The 23,614-nt window shown below is 35.8% G+C and overlaps 1 pseudogene; it reads left to right on the top strand.

Moving 5' to 3' along the window:
- The first annotated feature begins 13,751 nt into the window (after positions 1–13,751).
- LOC133261548 (peptidyl-prolyl cis-trans isomerase A-like) lies at positions 13,752–21,484 on the top strand (annotated as a pseudogene).
- The last annotated feature ends 2,130 nt before the right edge of the window (positions 21,485–23,614 follow it).

The following is a 23,614-nucleotide window of genomic DNA, read 5'->3' as shown; positions in this document are numbered from 1 at the left end:
AAACATATTACTTTCCTGAGTTTTCTTCCTACCTATCTGGTCATTCTTTCTCTGTTTCTCTGCTCAGTACTTTTCATCTTCCAACCTTAATTGTTGGAGTACCCAGTGTTTACTTTGAGCTTCTTCTCCCATGGTTGCCTTATTCAGTCTTAATGGTCATCTACATGGTTATAGGTCCAAAAGGCATGCCTAGTATAGAATGTTCCCCTGAACATCAAATTCATGTAATCAACCATGGACTCAATAACTTAACTTGGATATCTAGAAAATTTTCAAAATTAATATTTCCAAAGATGACTTTTGATCTTTCTCACCACCATTCAAATATGTTCTTCCTACAGTCTTCCCTTTATCAGAAAATGGCAAATTAGTTCAGTTGTCAAACACAAAAACAACCATGGGAAAAAAAAAAAAAAAGATCATCATTAACTTTTTTACTTTTTAAAACTTTTAATGCAATTTTTAAAATTACACTACATTTACAGAACTACAAAATACTGGTTATATGCTCTGTGTTGTACAACTTGCAGCATGTCTTACACCCAGTAGTTGTGCATCCCCCATTTCCTCACTTCTACACTGCCTCGCCCCACCATTGGTACTTCCAGTGCATCAGTAAATGTCAAGTAGTCCAAACCACTATCATTATTTTTGGTTTCTTACCTAGTCTTTTGCTTTCACTTTTGTCCCTACAGAGTAGTCAGAGTTGTCTTCGTTTAGGAAAACCTGTCATGTTTCTCCTTAAAAAAGAGGAATTTTCTCCAATGATTTTATCTCACTCAAAGGAAGAAAAAAAAAAAAAAAACTAAACTTTACTACAAATTCCTTCAAGAATCCTCCCCTCATCCTCACTTTCTTTGTTAGTGCTTTGATTTCATTTCTACTAGTCACCTCACTCAACTAGATGCAAAGAGACATTTTTACTGTTCTGGAAAAGGTCAGAAATTGTTATTTCTTTTGCTTACTGCCATATCTGCAGCTGTCAGAATAGTAGATGGATATAGGAGAAGGTAAGGCACCCCACTCCAGTACTCTTGCCTGGAAAATCCCATGGACGGAGGAGCCTGGTAGGCTGCAGTCCATGGGGTCGTGAAGAGTCAGACACAACTGAGAGTCTTCACTTTCACTTTTCACTTTCATACATTGGAGAACGAAATGGCAATCCACACCAGTGTTCTTGCCTGGAGAATCCCAGGGATGGGGGAGCCTGGTGGGCTGCTGTCTATGGGGTCGCACAGAGTAGGACACGACTGAAGTGACTTAGCAGAAGCATCATAGATGCTATTAAATATTTGTCAATTAAGCTATAAATTAATGAATCCATGTTGAATGAATAAGACAAGTAAATTCAGTTTCACAGAGAATTTCTGCTTTTAGTAATGCTCACAATCAGTCAGAGACAACTGAAGAGACTGATCACTCATATACACAAGCTATTTTTTAGATACAGATAACAAATATAAATGTCATAAAAAACAGTGATGTCTCTAATCTGAAAAGGTAAGTTTTGAGGTGTGAATTCCAACACCATTTCCATAGCTATTTAAAGGTCTAGTTTCAGTCTATAAAAAAAAAAAAAAAAAAAAAACTAAACTAAATAATAAACACTAAGTACTATAAAATAAATAAAAACACACTAAAAAATAAACACTAAATTGAAGGTCTAGTTTCAGTCTACAATAAACACTAAACTAGCTGTGGATAACTATGTATGTCAAAGGAAATGATTACTTACTACATTAGTTTCAAGTCTCTGGATATTTCAAACAATGCATTAAAAAAATATATATATCCTAATTTGCATGTGCTCTCAAATCCAAATGTGAGTGACTAAACTAGAAAAATGGTGCACTCATTGGCTTTAAATGACTTAGACCAAGGCAACTTACTGTAATCAGCAGAAAAGCAATGAAATATTTAGCCTAATGTGCATCTTACAAAACGTTAAAACAAATCTTCATTGAATACTTATTACTTTACTTTTTTGTTTTCTGAGAGGATTGTAACCTAAAATGGAACTGCACAATATATAATGGAGAATCTTACCCATGCATGCTCAGCAGAATGGAACTTAAGAACTGAGAGACTCATTGTTCATAAATACATGACTCACAGAGAACAAACTTTATCAATGAACATCTGCCAAGAATTTATCCCCATCCTCAAGCCAAAGAAGTATTGTTTGCACTCTGGATGGACTTTCCCCTCTTTCTATTCCTTGCCTATAAATACAGTCTACCCTAAACACTCAATGGACTCATTTATAGCTTGTGAAAACATGGGTTACCTGAATTGCCATTGCTCTGTTATTTTCAAATAAGCTTAATTTGAACTTGTTGCTGTTTACATTTTTATTTAGGTGGACAGTTTACTTATTTATTTTTTAATTTAAATGTCTTGTATTTCTCTCCTCTCACCTACTGATATTTTTCTGCTCTTTCAATGGAAGATTTGACTGTTTCTCGTCTCATTTTTATCCATTGTCCTATATAACAAAAGAGCTTCCCTGGTGGCTGAGTGATAAAGAATCCACCTATCAAGGCAAGAGACGAAAGATCCCCCAGAGAAGGAATTGGCAACTCACTCCAGGATTCTTGCCTTGGGAAAACCTGTGAACAGAGGAACCTGGCAAGCTACAGTTCATGCGGTCTCAAAAGAGTCATACACGACTTAGCAACTAAACAACAATGACATAAAATCTCAGATTATGGTAGTCTTCCCATCCCCCACCCGCCAGACAATCTTGCAAATAAATAGAAAATTTCTACAGAACTATAATGAAAGTATTTTCACATTCTTTCATGAAAAACCGGATGGTGCAGTAGTTAAGGAGGAGACTGTGTATTAGGCTAAACATTTCTTTTTGGATTATGCTAAGCAAAGTCAAGTAGTTAATAAAGCTAACCAAAGAACAGCAAATGCACCAATATTTTATTTTTTGTGGTAGTACTAGAGGTCAAAAATCTCTAGATAATGTATTCTAGTACAGAGTATATTTTGAGATTCACCTTCCCTATCCCACTATTTTGTCTTTTTAAATAATTAATATAACATCTCTTCTAGGTTTTTAACAAAGGTCCTCCTTGCTAACTTGTTTAAACATGTGACTCAAGATTCTGCCTGTACTCTCCTCCAACCTTCCTGATCACCTTCAGAAGCTATTCCCAGTTCCCACCAATCTGGCCAGTATCAAAAATTCCCACACATCCTTTCCAAATGTCTAGGGTCTTTGCTATATGGCTACTTATAGAGACTGCTTTTTTCCCAAAGTTTAACAGCACTGATTGCTGCTGGACAGGTTCTGATTTTTTAAATCCTTAATGGCATCTATGAATTATACCCCAATTAAATATATGTATTATGATGTATACCACATCATGAAGTGAAGTTGCTCAGTCTTGTCTGACTCTTTAGGACCCCATGAACTGGGGCCTACCACGCTCCTCAGTCTATGGGATTTTCCAGGCAAGAGTACTGGAGTGGGTTGCCATTTCCTTCTCCAGGGAATCTTTCTGACCCAGGGATCAAACCCGGGTCTCCCACATTGTAGGCAGATGCTTTTACCATCTGAGCTACCAGGGAAGCCCATACCACATCATAAAAGAGTACAATTGTACATTTTTTTTCAAATTAAAATTTAAAGATTGTATTTTTTTCATGGCTGTAAGCAAAGACATCAAATAATTTATCAAGTATTACCTATTTTTAACATTTCATTTATAAAATAGAAAAGTGAGGTAATACCTAACCACTTCAAAGACTACACACAAACATATATGAACACATTCTACTTGGTACATTCTGGAAACTCAATAATCAAAATACATTTTTAGATGTAGTGACTATGAGTGAGCAGATCATAATTTAAAATATAGTGGCAGCTTCCCACTAACTGCTTACCTACATAAAGTGTTTCAATACAAATATAATTATTGTCCTTCTAGAACATGCAAATATGCTATAAGGATTTTGTTTAGACAATGTATGGCAACTTTCCTGAAACTAGCATAGACTGTTGACCATGATAAATCAGAATATCTCCTTTTTTCATACTCTATTAGGTAATGTTTTCATAAATGGTCATCATGGTTTATGTATACAGAATTTTCCTTTACAGTATTAAACATTTTCGATTTTAAAGTTTGGTGTGTACTCAATTGCTCCATCATGTCTGATTCTTTGCGACCGATGGGCTGTAGACTGCCAGGCTCCTCTGTCCATGGTAAATATATTACTGTTCAAAAGGTCATCACGGCTGATTATGCTCAGGAAAATTCTCTCTGATATTAACCATCAATCAAGATGTGAATCTCATGCTTGATTATTAGTGGACTGTTCTGAAAAACAAATTGCCTGATATCTATAGAGCAATAATTAATATAGAAATAAGATGTGTGACATAGAAAATAAGTGAAATGGAATGTTAATACCATGGAAACTGCAGTTTTATTAGAAACACATTCATAATTTAAACAAGCAATATCCAGCTTCACCCTGTTATAGCATGTTGCTAGCTTCTGTATAAGAAAAGGTTAATTCAAATTTATCTTAGACTGACTGAGCCACACATTTTCTCCCTTGAATTTGTTATTTGCTTTGACTTTTTCTTTTCTTTTCCTTTCTTTTTCTTTTTGGTTATGTGTACACATTCCCTATACTTATGACACAAATAGGAACTGACATCATTGATCTCCTGATAACAGACTTCTCTGGGCCTGAATTAATTCCTTTAACTTTATTTGACAGGAAAAAGGAGGAAAAAATCCTCCCAGTCTTCTCTATGTGCATTCTGGCTCAATTACTCTCTTCTGGGGTTAATTTGATTGCATCTTTCCTATAGTTTCTTAATGTGTCAGGGACTGTTTAAAATGCACAGAATGGAGAGTTTTGCTCCAGCCATTCCTGCACATTCAAAATGGAGTATAAACACTATCCATCCCAAGCATAAATGAAAGAGTTACATTTGTCTGATTCTTTGGAAAAAGAAAAAAAAAGTTTCCCATACTATATATAAAAAAGCTTTTCTACTACTTTTGATAAAGACTTGAGAAAGAATAACAAGAAAAAAATGGAGATGTTGGAAAACATAAACTAAATGAAATGGGAACATTGAATATGAAGGAGAAAAAAATGAAACACACAAGATATAAGTAAAAGATCATCATATAGTCCAGTTGTTTTTTAAACATGGCCGCTCAATAGAATCACATCTGGAGCTTTGGAGAAAAAGCAGTACCTGGACATTTGTATTTTTCAAAAAAATTCCAAGATAATTCTAATGTTCATCTGGATTTTAAAAAGTGAACAAACACTTTTTTATTAAATCAGTGTTTTAGTGACACAGAATTCTATTATTTTCTGTTGAACAATAATGTTACAATGATGTTACAATGAAACATAATTACGATAGTAAAAAATGTCTATCAGAAGTTGGATATGTATTTTCTAAATATATAGAGTTTTTAAACTATGTTTGATATTAATTTCTCATTTAAATTTCTTTTTTTTTTTTTCCTCTCTCTCTCTGCAATCACTCTCTGTGATTTTTCAGTCTCTTAACTTTAATGAGGCTTTCAACGGCCAAGTCCAAGGTCTCTCTTGGTAAATGTCATTTGCATTTGAAGATATAAGGATTACTTTTAAGTATCTTTTCATATTGATTTCTAATATAATTCCACAGTGATATGAAAACACACAATATGATTTCAAAACCTTTACACCATGACATTTTTGCATGTTGTTTTATGTTACTGGATATGTTCCAGTGTCTCCTGGTTTATAGTCATGGAAAGGTGAATAGAATTTGTATCCTGTTGTGGTGTGAAAGTTGTATAAATATTAATTATGCTAAAAAAATCCTGTGATGAACCACAATGGAATGAAAAAAACTATGAAAAAGAATGCATGTATTGTATAACTGAATCAATTTGCTTTATATCAGGAATAAACATAACATTGTAAATCAAATATCTAATGTAAATAAATTACTTACTTAAATAAAACAAAACAAATTAAAAAAAAAATGAATTCCCTTGTGAGATTCTTACTCTGTATAGGTCCTGTCTCTCTTTTAAAGAGATAGACTAAAATTGAGTCAGCAATATAGTTTATACACCCTTTTAGTAAGTTTTATACTTAAAAGAAAATTCATCAAGCTGTCATGTTAATTAAATATTTCTTAATCATTTATCATTTTTAGATTGTTATTCTTAGTTATAAAATATGGAATTAAATTGTGTATCTAATAAAAAATTATGTGTGTACTATGTATTTTCTTAAGGGTAGTATGTTTCTTGTAAATTACAAATAAGGGAGATACTATCTTTAATTTAGAGTTTACAACTAGATATCCACTCTCCAGTTCCAGTTCAGTTGCTCAGACGTATCTGACTCTTTGTGACCCCATGAATCACAGCACGCCAGGCCTCCCTGTCCATCACTAACTCCTGAAGTTTACTCAAACTCATGTCCATCAAGTCAGTGATGCTATCCAGCCATCTCACCCTCTGTCCTCCCCTTCTCCTTCTGCCCTCAATCCCTCCCAGCATCAGGGTCTTTTCCAATGAGTCAACACTTTGCATGAGTTGAGCAAAGTATTGGAGTTTCAGCTTTAGCATCAGTCCTTCCAATGAACACCCAGGGCTGATCTCCTTCACAATGGACTGATGGATCTCCTTGCAATCCAAGGGACTCTCAAGAGTCTTCTCCAACACCACAGCTCAAAAGCATCAATTTTCAGCGCTCAGCTTTCTTTACAGTCCAACTCTCACATCCATACATGACCACAGTAAAAACCATAGTCTTGACTAGATGGACCTTTGTTGGCAAAGTGATGTCTCTGCTTTTGAATATGTTATCTAGGTTAGTCACAAATTTCCTTCCAAGGAGTAAACATCTTTTAATTTCATGGCTGCAGTCACCATCTGCAGTGATTTTGAAGCCCAAAAAATAAAGTCTGACACTGTTTCCACTGTTTCCCCATCTATTTGACATGAAGTGATGGGACTAGATGCATTGATCTTAGTTTTCTGAATGTTGAGCTTTAAGCTAACTTTTTCATGCTCCTCTTTCACTTTCATCAAGAGTCTTTTGAGTTCCTCTTCATTTTCTGCCACAAGGGTGGTGTCATCTGCATATCTGAGGTTATTGATATTTCTCCCGGATATCTTGATTCCAGCTTGTGCTTCTTCCAGCCCAGCGTTTCTCATGATGTACTCTGCATAGAAGTAAAATAAGCAGGGTGACAGTATACAGCCTTGACGTACTCCTTTTCCTATTTGGAACCAGTCTGTTGTTCCATGTCCAGTTCTAACTGTTGCTTCCTGATCTGCATACAAATTTCTCAAGAGACAGGTCAGGTGGTCTGATATTCCCATCTCTTTCAGAATTTTCCACACTTTATTGTGATACACAGAGTCAAAGGCTTTGGCACAGTCAATAAAGCAGAAATATATGTTTTTCTGGAACTCTCTTGTTTTTTTCCATGATCCAGCAGATATTGGCAATTTGATCTCTGGTTCTTCTGTCTTTTCTAAAATCAGCTTAAACATCTTGAAGTTCATGGTTCACGTACTGCTGAAGCCTGACTTGGAGAATTTTGAGCATTACTTTACTAGCGTGTGAGATGAGGGCAATTGTGCGGTAGTTTGAGCATTCTTTGGCATTGCCTTTCTTTGGGATTGGAATGAAAACTGACCTTTTCCAGTCCTGTGGCCACTGCTGAGTTTTCCAAATTTGCTGGCATAATCAGTGCTGCACTTTCACAGCCTCATCTTTCAGGATTTGAAATAGCTCAACTGGAATTCCATCACTTCTACGAGCTTGTTCATAGGGATGCTTTCTAAGGCCCACTTGACTTCACATTCCAGGATGTCTGGCTCCAGATGAGTGATCACACCATCATGATTATCTGGGTCATGAAGATCTTTTTTGTACAGTTCTTCTGTGTATTCTTGCCACCTCTTCTTGATATCTTCTGCTTCTGCTAGGTCCATACAATTTCTGTCCTTTATCGAGCCCATCTTTGCATGAAATGTTCCCTTGATGTCTCTAATTTTCTTGAAGTGATCTCTAGTCTTTCCCATTCTGTTGTTTTCCTCTATTTCTTTGCATTGATTGCTGAGGAAGGCTTTCTTATCTCTTCTTGCTTTTCTTTGGAACTCTGCATTCAGATGCTTATATCTTTCCTTTTCTCCTTTGCTTTTCACTTGTCTTCTTTCACAGCTATTTTAAGGTCTCCCCAGACAGCCATTTTGCGTTTTTTTTTTTGCATTTCTTTTCCATGGGGATGGTCCTGATCCCAGTCTCCTGTACAATGTCACAAACCTCTGTCCATAGTTCATCAGACACTCTATCAGATCTAGGCCCTTAAATCTATTTCTCACTTCCACTGTATAATCATAAGGGATTTGATTTAGGTCATACCTGAATGGTCCAGTGTTTTCCCTACTTTCTTCAGTTTAAGTCTGAATTTGGTAATAAGGAGTTCATGATCTGAGCCACAGTCAGCTCCTGGTCTTGTTTTTGTTGACTGTATAGAGCTTCTGATCTTTGGCTGCAAAGAATATAATCAATCTGATTTTGGTGTTGACCATCTGGTGATGTCCATGTGTAGCGTCTTCTCTTGTGTTGTTGGAAGATGGTCTTTGCTACGACCAGTGCATTTTCTCGGCAAAACTCTATTAGTCTTTGCCCTGTTTCATTCCATATTCAAAAGCCAAATTTGCCTGTTCCTTGACTTCCTACTTTTGCATTCCAGTCCACTATTATGAGGAGGACATCTTTTTTGGTGTTAGTTCTAAAAGAACTTGTAGGTCTTCATAGAACCATTCAACTTCAGCTTCTTCAGCGTTACTGGTTGGGGCATAGACTTGGATTACTGTGATATTGAATGGTTTGCCTTGGAAACGAACAGAGATCATTCTGTCATTTTTGAGATTGTGTCCAAGTACTGCATTTCAGACTCTTTTGTTGACCATGATGACTACTCCACTTCTTCTGAGGGATTCTTGCCTGCAGTAGTAGATATAATGGTCATCTGAGTTAAATTCACCCATTCCAGTCCATTTGAGTTTGCTGATTCCTAGAATATTGACATTCACTCTTGCCATCTCTTGTTTGACCACTTCCAATTTGCCTTGATTCATGGACCTGACATTCCAGGTTCCTATGCAATATTGCTCTTCATAGCATCGGACCTTGCTTCTATCACCAGTCACATCCACAGCTGGTTTTTTTTTTTTTTTCCTTTGGCTCCATCCCTTCCTTCTTTCTGGAGTTATTTTTCCACTGATCTCCAGTAGCATATTGGACATCTACTGACCTGGGGAGTTCCTCTTTCAGTATCCTATCATTTTGCCTTTTCATACTGTTCATGGGGTTCTCAAGGCAAGAATACTGAATTGGTTTGCCATTCCCTTCTCCAGTGGACCATATTCTGTCAGATCTCTCCACCATGACCCGCCCATCTTGGGTTGTCCCAAAGGCATGGCTTAGTTTCATTGATTTAGACAATGCTGTGGTCCTAGTGTGATTAGATTGCCTAGTTTTCTGTGAGTATGGTTTTAGTGTGTCTGCCGTCTGATGCCCTCTTGCAACACTTACCATCTTACTTGGGTTTCTCTTACCTTGGGCGTGGGGTATCTCTTCATGGCTGCTCCAGCAAAGTGCAGCCGCTGCTCCCTACCTTGGACGAGGGATAGCTCCTCATCGTCGTCCTTCCTGACCTTCAACGTGGGATAGCTCCTCTAGGACCTCCTGTGCCCGCGCAGCCACCACTTTAGTATTAGTAAAGTTTTATATTTTAAGAAGTTTCTATCACCTTTATCTCAGTCTTCAGATTCTGCTGATATTCTGCAGACCAAAAACAAAACAAAACAAAAATAACTGAAGCTCATTGAGCTTAAATGATTTTTTTCCTGACCACTATATAAGTAATAGGGGTGAATGTGGAACATGAACTGGATCTTATGAATTATAATCCATTCATCTTCTGATTATGTATCACTATCTCTCTCTTACTTATCCAGAATCTCAATATTCCCAGCATCACTTATATTAACCAGACTTTCTAATATCCCTCCATATAAAATTCCAATTTGTTTCTATTTTTTGGTTATTTAAGTTTCTATTAATAAGTAACTAGCAAAAATTGTATCGTTGTTTGAAAGCAGTATGTCTCAATTCATGTTTAAATTCAGCAAATATTTCTCACTTCATATTTGATGTACAACACAAATGTCTACTGTTTCTCAGTAACAAATTGTTAGTGATGGACTGGGAGGCCTGGTGTGCTGTGATTCATGGGGTTGCAAAGAGTTGGACACAACTGAGCTTCTGAACTGAACTGAACTGAACAAATTGAGACATCTTTAAATCAATTGTTTAGGATAATATGACATTCAATAGAAAAATTGCTAACTGGACTACAATGTCATTCTGTCCCAAAACTGACTGCAGTTGGATTAAAAATATTCCTGTAAACCCAAATCATGAAGATTTTTAAAATATACATTAAAAAATGATATATTTCTTACTTTGAGTAAGGTAAGGTTCCTTAAATAAGATATACAAAATGCTTACTCAACTACAGATCTTTTTAATTCAAAAGACATTTTAAAGAAAGAAAAATGCAAGACACAGATAAGAAAAAGATATCAACAATACATATCACTGACAAAAAGCTTCAGAATATATTACAAATTTCTACATATCTATAGAAAAATTTAAGAACATTTGAAAAAAAATAGGCACATCACTTTTATAGGTCCCCTATACAATGAGTAGAACACATTTTAAAAAAAGCATTAATAATCATGGATATAAATTACAAAATCACAAAGAGATACCACTCTACAAATTAGGCTGGCAAAAAAATGAAAATAATAAGGATTATTGATGATGGAGAACTCCTTTACATTTCTAGATAGACTATAAATTGGAAAAGAGCTTGGCTCATCTAATGAAGTTGAAAGCTGATGTCTCCATATAACCTAGAGATATTTGTGTATACAAATAGCCGAGCAAACACATCCAATAATGTTTTTTTGACATATTGTTGTAGCCACGCATTCTGGGAAACAAACTCACTCAGAAGGACAATACAGATAGTGGACTGTAGTTTATTACACCAGTTTATTACACCAGTTTATTACAGAGTTTCCTTTTAGCCAAGGTCCCCGACCAGTTTTTGTGGAAACCTTATATATACTAAGTGTACGTGCCCAAACCCACCTCCCCAAATTCTCTGAAACTAGTCTGAACAAAGGAAAAGAAAGACACCATAAAAGTTAATCCATGATTTGTATGCCTTAAACTCGTGATTTGTATGCCTTAAACCTAGGTAGTTAACAGTGGACAATTATCAATAGGCCTGTGGCCATACCCCAATAAGAATAATAGAATTTATTATTATATTTGGTTACACAGATAATTAGCATATTCTTTTAGGTGATGGAGACTCTAGGTATGAGCCCTGGGGCTCTTCCACTGGGGGGTCTGATTTTCCAGTTGGCATGTCATTTCCATAGATACTGGGCATATAACTCAAAGACCACATTCCAGCCCAAGATGGAGTCTTGCTTTCAAGATGGAGCCTGTTCTGACTGTTTCCTCCTTCAATATCACTGATAACAATTAAAAGCAGAATAACCCAAAGGATCATTTAAAAAGAATAAGAATAAATGATATAAAAAGAATAAGTGATATATTATTTATTTATTTATTTATTGTCCAATTTATTGTTTATACATAACTGTCAACAAGAAAATAAACACTGTTTTGTTAGAAAATATTTGCTCATTTTGAACAGAGACTAACTTCCAACAACACATGATGCAAACGAGGAAAAAAGTGAAATTATGATTTAGTCTTTAAGGAAATGCTGACAATATTTAATGTTCTGCAGCATACTTAGAAATTACACTGTCAATGTTAAAGATGAAAAATATGTAAAGATCAAGATCATCAACATGGGTTACAAAATCTTCTTCTTAATTGTGACTTTATTGCTATATTTAATTTGAAACTGCAAAAGAATAAGGCCATTTCCAATGATTTTACCATTAGGGGAAAAAAGGAGTTTGACTAAAAGCTGAAAAGGAAGTGAAGGCAAACATAACTAGGAATAGTCATAGAAAATATAACTAGAAATATATCCACTTAATAATTTAATTTCTTTTTTTCTTTTCTTTTCTTTTATTTATTTTATTTTATTTTTAAACTTTACAATATTGTATTAGTTTTGCCCAATGGCATTTCATATTGAAACAGAAATAAATTAGATAATACTACACAAAGCAAAATGACCACATCTGTAATAAAATGTTGAGTGAATTATACAAATTAAAAAAGAATATGCACAGTAAGATTATAAGAATAAATAAACCACAATAGTGAAAATTCAATTGCATTGTTTATAATTTTCTTAATAATTGTTGAAACTGAAAATGAAGAAAATACTTATTACAAAAGTTAGGACAATAAATAATCAGTGAGAAGGTAACAGGCAGGAAGGCTAGGGGTCTCCAAACGGAAGAAATAGACTGCAAGCATCAGAAGTTTTTTGTTGTTGTTGTTGTTTAATCTCTCTCTAAAGAGGCAGGAAGAAACAAACTACCAGTGTCAGATTTTTTCCCCTTCTAATTGGGCTTCCCTAGTAGCTCAGACGGTAAAGCATCTGCCTACAATGTGAGAGACCCAGGTTCGATCCCTGGGTCGAGAAGATCCCCTGGAGAAGAAAATAGCAACCCACTCCAGTACTCTTCCCTGGAAAATCCCATGGACTGAGGAGCCTGGTAGTACAGTCCATGGGGTTGCAAAGAGTCAGACAAAACTGAGCGACTTCACTTCATATACAAAGTTAAAAGGTTTCTTCTAAAATTCTATATTGCCCTGATGCCACCTGGTTCCACCTAAACTTAACTTTTCTCAAACCTTGAGCTAACCAATGTGTTTTTCTTATGGAAATATTTTTTCTTCAGCTATGATAATTAACTACGTATTTACCTTAGATTCTGTTTTTCTTCAAGACTCAGAACCCATACTCAACAAACCAGTATGTTTTATTCATGGAAATGTTGTCTTAAGCTATGTTTATGAGACTGTATATTTGCTTGGAAATCTGCCTTTCTTCAAGAATCATGTCAATTGTTTTATGGCCCAGGATGACTCACCTTGTGCCAATGTTTTCTCAAAATGCATGTTGTGGGTGAGGGACCTGGTGCTATTCTCTGAGTTTTGAGACAATTTTTTCTCTAATTAGCAGCCTGCTAATAGGTTTATAGGAGAAGGCAATGGCACCCCACTCCAGTACTCTTGCCTGGAAAATCCCATGGGTGGAGGAGCCTGGTAGGCTGCAGTCCATGGAGTCGCTAAGAGTTGGACACGGCTGAGCGACTTCACTTTCGCTTTTCCCTTTCATGCATTGGAGAAGGAAATGGCAACCCACTCCAGTGTTCTTGCCTGGAGAATCCCAGGGATGGGGGAGCCTGGTGGGCTGCTGTGTATGGGGTCGCACAGAGTCGGACACGACTGAAGTGACTTAGCAATAGCAATAGGTTTATAACTTCTTGCTAAAAACTAGCAAGGGGGCACTCTTTTGGTCCCCTTCTGATGTCTATGTCAGAAGCTTTCTCTACATCTTTTATATTTTAATAAATCTTGATCACACAAAAGCTCTGAGTGATTAAGTCTCGTCACTGGCCCCAGATTGAATTCCTCACCTCTGCAGGCCAAGAATCCCAGCGTCGTTCATGGCTCATACTGGCAACCTTTCAAATAGCAAGAAAAGAATAGAAAACAGTGTTGGTGGAGACCAAAAGGGTTAGGTTACCATTGTTTGGGATATTTATTTTAACTATTTAATTTATTTTAATAGATATTTAAAATTCGGTTTTCAGAATAAGAATTAGATACTGGATATCAAGAGAGAAATTCTCAATGAATTTGAGAACTGGTAAAAGTACAGAAATGAAGAAAGAAAGTAATATTCAGTCTTTCAGAATGAAAAAATCTGATAAGAAGCACAAAGAATTATATGTGTAAGGGAAGAAGAGGATTGGCATGACTTGAAGGGAATTGACTAACTGACTGGATTCAGTCGTATATAAATGTATTTAACAAATACTTATTAAGCTTCTCTTCTGAGACTTCAGATTAACAAGGAGACAGTAGTGAAATAGACAACAGACAGGTCTGTAATGTTTTGGATATATCAATAGAATTAATGGAGATTTGCTGGTGGTCTGATATGTTGCCAGGAAGATGATGCTAAGGATGATGCTATAGTTTTTTCTCTATACCTAAGGGTGGGGGCCATTGATGGGGATAGAATGTTTGGTGAAGTAGCAGATTTGGGTAAGGAGAATGAGGGTTAGGGCAGGATAGTAGAAAAATTAGAAAGTTTTATGTTAAATGCCTTCAAATATTGAAAAATACATCCATCAATTATGCTGCTGTATATGTGTATCTGAAGTTCTAATGAGAGGAACAGTCTAGAAACATACATTTGGGTATTATCAGTATAGAGCTTCCCTCGTGGCTCAGACAGTAAAGAATCTGGTTGCAATCCAGGAGACATCAGTTCGATCCCTGGGTCAGGAAGATCTCCTGGAGACAGTCATGTCAACCCATTCTAGTATTTTTGGCTGGAGAATCCCATGGACAGAGGAGCTTGGCAGGCTACAGTCCATGGGCTCGCAAAGAATCGTATAACTGAGCCACTGACACTTTCAGTACAGAATTTCTATACAATATGTAAGAATGGATGCAATCATATAAGTAAAGAGTTTCCATTTTGTCAAATTCTGAATAAATTCTATATTTAGCAGTGAGATTAAAGAGGAGAACTTGGTAAAGGAGATGGAAGAAAAAGAGAGGTGGAAGAGAGTAAGTTTGTTGAAGAGAATAATATTTTAGGAAACAGGGATTAACAGAAGTTACCTGGCACTTTCTTTAAAAATTTGGTATTTAAAATATTACCTAAATCACAAGTGGGATTCTAAATCATTGATGTGTCAGTGAATGGCTCTTCCTAGAGAGGAAACACTGAGAAGGGGAAAGAAGTGGAAAAATCACATAACCTGTCTCATAAGTATTTAATATTGAATGAATATTATCCAAACTAGAGGAAGACATGCTATCCACAATGAAAAAATAAAGAAATTTAGATTTTTTATGATTAACTATTTTTATGTGTTTTCTTTTTTTAAAATTTTATTTTCTTTTTTAACTTTATAATATTGTATTGGTTTTGGCATATATCAACATGAATCCGCCACAGGTATACAAGTGTTCCCCATCCTGAACCCTCCTCCCTCCTCCCTCCCCATACCATCCCTCTGTGTTTTCTTTACTCTTGTAAGTACATAGCTAAGAAAGAGGGAAGTTAGAATGGAAGGTGTAATAAGAAATTACAAATTTCTGATAATGCAATACTGCACTGTAATCATTATACATTCAAGACAGTGATGAATATTGGGACTCAGATATTTTAAAGGACAAGTTATTTCTGAGTTCATTCTGATTAACTGCTTGATTGATTGTTCCACAACTTTCTGAATTTAACAGAGTCTTGCTCAGTGATATTGAATTTTCTCTCAGTTTCACAATCTATTTGAACAGACAGTATGATAGCACAGTCTCTACCAATTAATAGTAAAAATTCCCAGAGTAATTTCCTATTCAAAACAAAACACTGTACTTGGCTAAAAAGAAAAGTCTGTTCACAATGTTTTAGGCTATAGCTAAAATCCTTGAATTGTACTTGTCAACATCAGATCTAAATTGCACCTGAGAATGTTCATATTTAAATGCATTTGTGATTCATATCCGTTTGCCAGATAAACTGAGGATAACTTGGAATTTTCCATCACCAACGATAGTAAAAAGAAAAGCTTTGAGGACTCATAGAATTGTGAAAACTATTTTCTTCATTTTTGTCAAAATGTGTCTATGAAATTTCTCTTTATCATTCTCCTGGCTTATAAAAGACAAAATAGTGTGACTTGAGAATCAAATACCTCGTGACTAGGTAGGAAATGCATTGATAATGTTCCCGTCATTTCAAAGATTGCTCAAGAATTATTACATTTATTGACAGAATGTTCTATGATTTTGAAAACCTATTTTCCTGAGTGTTTTTATTCAAACTCTAAGTAGTTTTAGGAATCATGATTTTTGTGGCAAGAATGCCAGAAAAAATAATTTGAATGATGCAAAAAGTTTCTTTTGCCATTTTGTTTGCAGATAGATACAATCATATGGAAGGAATTTATTTTTTCTGTAAACAGAATTATAATTTTGTTAGACTTTCCCCTTGACTCAGGTTTCATTTACTGACATTGTGGTCAGAGATGCTAAAAGCAGTAGATGTTTCTATTACCCAGTAGGTGGTGCTTTCAACTAGAGATCAGAAATTCTGCCTTGACTTCTATTCTCTAGATCCTCATTTTAGTAACTGTCCTTCAAAGATACATTGGTAGCCAGTTGATTGGAAAAACTCAATTGGCTTTTCACAGAGACTCTTAAAGAACATCAATGATAAGGAAATAAGTTTAAAAATGGTAATACATAACTAAATACTTTTCAAAAGAAATACAATACTAAGCAAGTTGACAATAAAAATAAGATTCTCTTTTCTTGTTTGTGCATTTTAACTTTTCCTTTCTTTTTTTATGACCAGCATAACTACCATGATGAAGACAATTTCCTTCACAGAGATGGCATTCCTTTTGCCCTTCCTGATCCATTTATCAACTTTTCCTTCAAAATAGAGATACAAAAAACAAAGGAAACTTCGGCCATTTCCCACTCAAAATTATTCTTGCTGAGAACCAACGTTTCACCTCCTCTAGAGAGAAAAGTCTCATTCTAATCACTTTCCCTTACATTAAAGGAGCATGTGGGAGACTTCATTTTAAAAATAAAAGTATGGGAGAGAAGACAGGAAGAAGTTGGAGGGTTTTGAGTTATTTTGTATTGTGAAATACCACATATGGCTTAGATGAGAGAAATTAAGATGCACAAAGAGTAGTAGCTTGTATTTATATTTGACCTCAAGTCTCCTCTATATCTAATCGCTATTAAGAATAACAAATATGATTTTAAACCTCATAAATCCTCTCTGAAACCATTGATGCGTAAAATTTTCCTTCAGATTTGGAACTTACTAGTTATAGATATGAAATTATGAGCCATGCCATGTAGGGCCACCCAATACTGATGGCTCATGGTAGAGAGTTCTGACAAAACATGGTCCATTGGAGAAGAAAACTGACCTGCTTCAGTATTCTTGCCTTGAGAACCCCATGAACAGTATGAAAAGGCAAAATATATGTGACTGGTGATGGAAATAAAGTTTGATGCTGAAAAGAACAATATTGCATAACAACATGAAATGTTAGGTCCATGAATCAAGGTAAATTGGACATGGTCAAGCAGGAGATAGAAAAAGTGAACATCAACATTTTAGGAATCAATGAATTAAAATATACTAGAATGGGCAGATTTAATTTAGATGACCATTGTATCTACTACTGTGGGCAATAATCTCTTAGAAGAAATGGAGTAGCACTCATAATCAACAAAAGAGTCTGAAATGCAGTATTTGGGTGCAGTCTCAAAAATGACAGAATAATCTCTGTTCATTTCCAAGGCAAACCATTCAATATCACAGTGATCCAAGTCTATGCCCCAACTAGTAGTGCTGAAGAAGCTGAAGTTGAACAGTTCTATGAAGAACTACAAGACCCTCTAGAACTAACACCCAAAAAAGATGTCCTTTTCATCATAGAGGACTGGAGTGCAAAAGTAAGAAGTCAAGAGTTATCCAGAGTAACAGGCAAATTTGGCCTTGGAGTACAAAATGAAATAGGGCAAAGGTTAACAGAGTTTTGCCAAGAAAACCCACTGGTCATAGCAAACACCCTCTTCCAACAACACAAGAGAGACTCTACATATGGACAACACCAGATGGTCAATACCATAATGAGATTGATTATATTCTTTGTAACCAAAGAAGAAGAAGCTCTATACAGTCAGCAAAAACACCAGGATCTGACTGTGGCTCAGATCATGAACTCCTTATTGCCAAATTCAGACTTAAATTGAAGAAATTAGGGAAAACCACTAGACTATTCAGGTATAACCTAAATCAAATCCCTTATGATTATATAGTGGAAATGACAAATAGATTGAAGGGATTAGATCTAATACCAAATCTGTTAGAGTCTAATTAACATAGTTTGAGCAATAATAATTTTAAAGAGATCTTTAGATACTTAAAAAATAAAAATTATGGAAGAAAAGACATATAATCATATCCATGACTCAAACATAAAAACTTCCACCAGTCTTTACCTCCAAATCAACACCTTGCCTGCTACAACATACAGCAACAGAATGGACACCACATTCCTGCAATTTCCATTCCTCTCCAATGGAGTTCAGTTCTATATAAGGTCTTATGATCCAGATAACCACAATGGTGTAGTCACTCACCTAGAGCCAGGCATCCTGGAATGTGAAGTCAAGTGGGCCTTGACTTAGGACACATTATCTCAAACAAAACTAGTGGAGATGATGGAACTCCAACTGAGCTATTTCAAATCCTAAAAGAATATGCTAGTAAAGCACTGCAGTCAATATGTCAGGAAATTTAGAAAACTCAGTAGTAGCCACAGGACTGTCAGTTTTCACTCCAATCCCAAAGAAGAACAATGGCAAAGAATGTTCAAACTACCATACAATTTCACTCATTTCACATGATAGCAAGATTATGCTGAAAATTCTTCAAGCTAGGCTTCAACAGTACCTTAAGTGAGAACTTTCAGATGTACAATCTGGATTTAGAAAACGCAGAAGTACAAAAGGTCAAATTGCCAACATTTGTTGGATCATAGAAAAAGCAAGATAATTCCAGAAAAAAAAAAAATCATCTACTTCTGCCTAACTGACCAGGCTAAAGCCTTTGACTGTGTGGCTCATAACAAACTGTGGAAAATTCTTAAAGAGATGGGAATTTCAGACCACATTTCCTGTCTCCTGAGAAATCTATATGTAGGTCAAGAAACAACAGTTAGAACTGGACATGGAACAATAGACTGTTTACAAATTGTGAAATGTGTACAAGGCTGTGTAATGTCACCCTGCTTATTTTACTTCTATGCAGAGTGCATCATATTAAATACTATTAAAAAAAAAAAAACTGGTTTAAATTCAACATTCAAAAAACTAAGATCCTGGCATCCAGTTGCATCACTTCATGGCAAAAAATCACTTTGCCAGCAAAAGTCCATATAATCAAAGCTATGCTTTTTCCAATAGTCCTGTACGGATGTGAGAGTTGGACTATATAGAAGGTTGAGAGCTGAATTGATGCTTTTGAACTGTGGTGCTGGAAAAGACTCGGAATGCAAAGAGATTAAACTAGTCAATCCTAAAGCAAATAAATCCTGAATATGCATTGAAAAGACTGATGTTAAAGCTGAATCTCCAATACTTTGTCCATTTGATGTGGAAAGCTGACTCATTTCAAAAGACTCTGATGCTGGGAAAGATTGATGGCAAAAGAAGAGGGTAGCAGAGAATGAGATGGTTAGATAGCATCACTATCAATGCTATCTCAATGGGCATGAGTTTTAGCAAACTCTGGGAGATACTGCAGGACAGGGAAGCCTGGTGTACGCAGTCCATGGGGTCCCAGAGAATAGGACATAACTCAGTGACTGAACAACAGCAACAAAATTGATTTGAACCACATTTACATCTAAATCCCTGGCATCAAGATAGACTAGAAAATGCATCTACTAATTTCAGAATTTGTACAGGAAAGCCATTAGAAGAAAATTGGAACAGATGTGGAAAATTCAATCCCTTATATACTTTACCCTATGTTTCATTTTCTGTTTTTCCACTTGACTGTAAGCTCTATAACTATTTTTTCTTACTACTGTATCCTCCACACAAAATTTAGTCTCTTGAATATAAATGTCCTTGATAATAACAGAAATAAATTGTATCAGACCTTTTGGTTATTTAATCTAAGAGCAAGATCCTATAATCTAAATTTGTTTTCATACAAATTAGCATTTAATAACCATGTTTGATACATCCTAATGGAATTGTCACAAAACACAATATAAGGCAGTCAGTAGATTTATAATTATCACTAGCTATCTGGCCCAGTTTCCTGTCCTATCTGGCTCCACTTAACTATACGTGAAGATCAGGATGCCACTGAAGAAGTGGTAGAATGGGAAACTCAATTAGCTTCACTTCCAATAGCAGCATTGCTGTCATTATATCTTAGCTTGTCAGAGAATAATTTCCAGGACCCAATGAGATCACTCTATCCTGCTCTTAGAGTTTCTCTGCTCAGGATTAAAATCTCCAAATTTCTTGATAATGCAGTCCAGAGTTTCAAATAATAATTAAAAACTTATAGTCATTAATGTGCTCCTGTCAGGATTCTTTTAGATGCAAGTCACCAAAACAACAACAACAACAACCAGCTCAAGCTGAATAAAACAAGAGAAAATAAATCAAACAACCAACAACAAAAAAATGTAGTAGTAGCTCTGTGTGAGATATGATGTACAGATAGTGAATATATTCAGGATATTTTCCCTCATTTTCCCTTTCACATGTCTGAGATATTTTCAGACATGCTTCCCCCAATGTTGGACCTCTCTATTGGCAGCACAAGTGAAAAGGAATGGTCTCTCTAACATTACCTACAGGTCTGGCATGGGGATTTGCTGGTGGTAAAGAATTAGATGGCAAAGAATCTGTCTGTAATGTGGGAGACCCAGGCTTGATCTCTGCATCGGGAAGATCCCCTGGAGAAGGGCATGTCTACCTGTTCTAGTATTCTCACCTGGAGAATTCCATGGACAGAGGAGCCTGGCAGTCCACTGGGTCTCAGAGTCAGACACAACTGAGACACTAACACTTTCACTTTTCCAGGCCTTGCAGACACTGCCAGCCCACAGCCTCCTGTGCTGCCCAGCCATGGTCAGCCCCCCTGAGTTCTTTGACATTTCTGCTGCATCTCCTTCTAGCTGCAGACAAACTTCCAAAGACAGCAGAAACCTTCATATTCTGAGCACTGGGGAGAGAGGATTTGATTATAAAAGTTCCTGCCTTCACAGAATAATTCTTGTAATTATATGCCAGGGTGGGGCCTTCACATGCCATAATGGCACTAGTGGTGAGTTCATCTATGGGGAGAAAATTGATGAAAATTTCATCCTGTAACATGTGGGTCCTAGTACCTTGTCCATGGCAAACACTGGCCCCTAGACAAACAGTTTCCAGTTTTTTACATGCATTGTCAAGACCGAGTGGTTGAAAGACTACTACCAAAGCTTGTAGTCTTTGGCAAGGTGAAAGCATGAATATAGTGGAAGCCATGGAATGCTTTGAGTCCAGGAATGGCAAAACCTGAAAGAAGATCACCATTGCTGACTGTGTACAAATCTCATAAATTTGACTTGTGTTTTGTCTTAACCATCAAAACATCCCTTTTATAGCTGATGAGAGCACCCCTTCAATTCCATCTGCTCAATATATCTTATAAGTTTTGTTCTCACTGAAGTTCTTTGAGTTCCATATTTTCCTTATCTTTCTCTAAGTTTAGCTGTATTGCAGATTTAAGTTTATGATTATGAAATAAAAACTAAGCAACAACAAAAACACTAGTCAAAAGATTTTGAGAATTAAATATCATTGGCTCTATTTGGATCCCATTCCACTACTCAAATAATTCACTGTCTTCTGTAGGCAGCATATATGTCTTATTGTTGCCATTGTTGTTTTCCATTATTATCAATTCAGCTACTCTATGTCTGCTGATTTGAGAATTTAGTTCACTTGAATTTAAAGAAATTACTCAAAGAAATGCTCCTATTGGCATTTGGTTCATCATTTTCTGACTAATTTGTAGTTCCTCTCTGTACTTTTCTTCTTCTCTTGCTCTTCCCCTTTGTGGTATCATGGCTATCTTTAGTGGTATGCTTAGATTTCTTTATCATTTTTGTATTTACTATAGGTTTTTGCTTTGTTTAGTTCAGTTCAGTTGCTCAGTTGTGTCCGACTCTCTGCGACCCCATGGACTGCAGCACCTCAGGCTTCCCTGGCCATCACCAGCTCCTGGAGCTTTCTCAAACTCATGTCCGTCGAGTCAGTGATTCCATCCAAACATCTCATCTTCTGTTGTTTCCTTCTTCTCCTGTCTTCAACCTTTCCCAGCATCAGGGTCTTTTCCAGTGAGTCAGTTCATATCAGGTGGCCAAAGTATTGGAGCTTCAGCTTCAGTATCAGTTAAACATCATTTTGCTTTGTAGTTACCACAAAGCATATATACAGTAACATATGTAAAGCAGTCTATTTTATGTTGATCACAGTGTCAGCTTGAACTGTAAAGGAACATACATGTTGAAAATGAATGGATGGAAAAAGATATTTTATACAAATGGAAACCAAAATATAGCTGAGGTAGCTATACTTAGATGAAATACACTTTAAAACAATGATTATAAAGAAAGACACAAGAACATTGCCTAGTGACAAAGAAATTAACAAGAGGATATGACAATTTGTAAATATGTATGCAACCAATGTAAAAGCTCCAATATAAGAGCACCTAAATATAAAAGAAATATTAGCAGACCTAAATAGAGAAATAAACAGTAAAACGGTAAAAAATAGCATACTTTAATACCTCACTTACATCAGTTGATTGATGATCCAAAAAGAAAATCAGTGAGAAAATATCAGTATTAGATCAGATGAACTTAACATACATCATTTGTAGCTTACATTAAAAAAACAAAAACTGCAACCTAGATGTCCATCAGCAGATGAATGGATAAGAAAGCTGTGGTACATATACACAATGGAGTATTACTCAGCCATTAAAAAGAATACATCTGAATCAGTTCTAATGAGGTGGATGAAACTGGAGCCTATCATACAGAGTGAAGTAAGCCAGAAAGAAAAACACCAATACAGTATACTAACGCATATATATGGAATTTAGAAAGATGGTAACAGTAACCCGGTGTACGAGACAGCAAAAGAGACACTGATGTATAGAACAGTCTTATGGACTCTGTGGGAGAGGGAGAGGGTGGGAAGATTTGGGAGAATGGCAATGAAACATGTAAAATATCATGTAAGAAACGAGCTGCCAGTCCAGGTTTGATGCACGATACTGGATGCTTGGGGCTAGTGCACTGGGACGACCCAGAGGGATGGTATGGTGAGGGGGGAGGAAGGAGGGTTCAGAATGGGGAACACATGTATACCTGTGGCAGATTCATTTTGATATTTGGCAAAACTAATACAATTATGTAAAGTTTAAAAATAAAATAAAATGAAAAAAAAAAAACTTTATAGTTGAATGGTTCCTTTAGATTAAAAGGAACAATGGAAAGATAAACAGTTGTGATTTTAGAAACCATAATTTAGGAATACAATGCGACATTTTTAAAATGTTTATCCACTTTAATGAAAGCACAATAGATTATATACTAGTACTACTAGAATATAATATAATATGCCACAACATTAAGAATATGAATGTAAATTTGATCACAGAAACAGTTTACTGTTG

Source organism: Bos javanicus, chromosome 15 (genome assembly GCF_032452875.1).
Source record: "Bos javanicus breed banteng chromosome 15, ARS-OSU_banteng_1.0, whole genome shotgun sequence".
Taxonomy (NCBI): domain Eukaryota; kingdom Metazoa; phylum Chordata; class Mammalia; order Artiodactyla; family Bovidae; genus Bos; species Bos javanicus.
This window is presented reverse-complemented; position numbering and strand designations above follow the sequence as displayed.